Here is a 2163-nt window from a genome sequence, read left to right as displayed (position 1 = left end):
ACACACACACACACACACACACACACACACACAGGCATACATGTTATGGTTGGTACTCACGTTGAGAAGGCGTTGTTCTGCCTCTCACATCGGATGCCCTTGCAGTTGTTGAGTTCCTCTGAGGCCTTGGTCTCATAGTAGAAATACAGCTGGTTTAGGCCATTAGCAAAAGCCAGCAGGACCTACACAGTTAATAGATTTAATTTAGCCTTCATTAAATCTTCATACCAACACACATTCTGAGTCCTGGAATAATATCACTAAGCATGGCGAAGTTCATTTAAATCACAGGAATAATGCGGGATAATTCCCAACACCCAATGTATCTAAAGAAGCAAAACTTCAGTACTCATATAAGAAGCCTTTTTCTGGACATAACATTACATCTTGTTGCAAAGATTGACCCCCTGCTGCTCCAAGGCATTTTGAAACATGGCTTTCTTCTCAAACAGGACACAACCACTGCAGCGTTACGTAAAGCTGCTACCGAGTGAGCATGAAGCAATGTGGCTCCTGTGCCCTGGACTGAGTGGGATTGATTTTAACACTTCAGGGAGCTAAACAGTCCTCATGTGGACTGTGGTGTAGGTTAGGAGTTCCCCTGAGACAGAAGTAATGAGTTCTGAACGTAATGAAATAGGCCTGTAATGTCCTTCTACCAACAATGAGGAACTCAGTGTGCTGAGGATTTTCTCACTCTCAATCCTACAATTCGAAAAGATTAAAGTTCTAATAGAAAAGTATCCAGTATATGTACTAAATCTTTATAGTTAATTGTTGGCTTATCACAGTATTTGATACATATTAATTTTGCCAGAGGTTGACTTTTACTGACTTAACTGATTTTCCACGTAGGAAAAAAATGTCCACTCCTCCAATACCACAGCCACTCTGAAACTCACAACTGAATTACCATTACACTTTGATACAAATGCCAAGTGTAAATGTTAGCATGCTAAAAAGCAAAATGTTAGCATGCTACGCTGAATATGCTAGAAATGAGAAAAAATAGCAACACAGGCTGTGTTCGAAACGGGTAAAAATTCTGTCTCAGAAGGTGTGACAGAGCAGCGAGGCATCGAGTGCTGTCGATTTAAAAAAATTTAGTGAGAACTAAACACTGAACTAGCTGCCTTCTGTTTCAAACAGAGCCACAGTAAAGGAATATACGCTAACATGCACAAGTTGTTTAACATGGATGTTAACATGCTAACTGTAGAAAGGTTAACTATTGGCGTGCTAATGTATTAGAAGTGATTCCCATACTAGCTGAACAGCCATTGAAAAGGCTAAACATTCTCACTAGTGTCACAAATAGAACAATAGGAAAGTTATTTTGTTTTCCGCATGTGTAATGAGATTTGCAACAAAACAAATACTAGGGTTTCAAAATTTTAAAAGTTAACACACACTAATTATACACACAAAAGTCTTTAAGCTAATATTGTGAAAAGTGAATGAGTTGGATCAAAAGGCCTTACTAGACAGTAAATGAAGAGAAACTTGAGGATGTCCAGCAGCATCCTCCCCAGTGAGATCTGCAAGGGCCCGAGGTGGGAGTTGGCGGTGAAGAGGGAGATGAGTCTGAGGGAGCTGAAGATGTTTGCGATGGCGAACAGAGCCTCAGCTATCAGCGTGGGGTGCCACATCTCCCACTCCTCCCTGGGACGAGAGGAGTTATACTGAAGGGAGGAGAGGTGGATGGAGAGATGTGGGGGGAAAGAGAGGAGCGAGGAGGCAAGGGAAGCATGAGAGGATGAGGAGGATGAAAAGGCGAGACATGGAAATATAACAGAGTTCACCACAGAGACTATTCAAAGGGTCAGGTGTTAATATCAGACTGTGACAATCTGAAACACACACAACCTGAGAGTGTTTGAAATTCACTGTAGCTCATTCTGTTCTCTTTTTTAAAAATACAATGAGACAAGCACTCTGACATCCTGACAAATATGCTTCTGTCTAATGAGGATGATACATTAATATGCATTTTATCTCTACGCATTCAGTACAGTGATTAGTCGAGGACGTGCTTTAGCCTAGCTTGGCACAAAGAATCAAAGCAGAGGGGAAACTGCTGGCCTCCGCAAAAAGAGGAAAAAGGCACCTCTCCACGGCTAAGATAAGATGAAATGTGGTAATAAGACATTTTTGGAGCTATTA

At 41.3% G+C, this 2163-nt stretch overlaps 1 protein-coding gene across 1 annotated transcript in view; it reads right to left on the bottom strand.

The window, feature by feature from the left end:
- The window catches only part of trpc5a (transient receptor potential cation channel, subfamily C, member 5a), a 186106-nt gene that overhangs the window by 36487 nt on the left and 147456 nt on the right, over nucleotides 1-2163 (bottom strand). The window lies entirely within an intron of this gene.

Source organism: Micropterus dolomieu, linkage group LG12 (assembly GCF_021292245.1).
Source record: "Micropterus dolomieu isolate WLL.071019.BEF.003 ecotype Adirondacks linkage group LG12, ASM2129224v1, whole genome shotgun sequence".
Lineage (NCBI taxonomy): Eukaryota > Metazoa > Chordata > Actinopteri > Centrarchiformes > Centrarchidae > Micropterus > Micropterus dolomieu.
The sequence above is the reverse complement of the archived record's forward strand: the minus strand, read 5'-3'. Positions and strand labels throughout refer to the sequence as shown.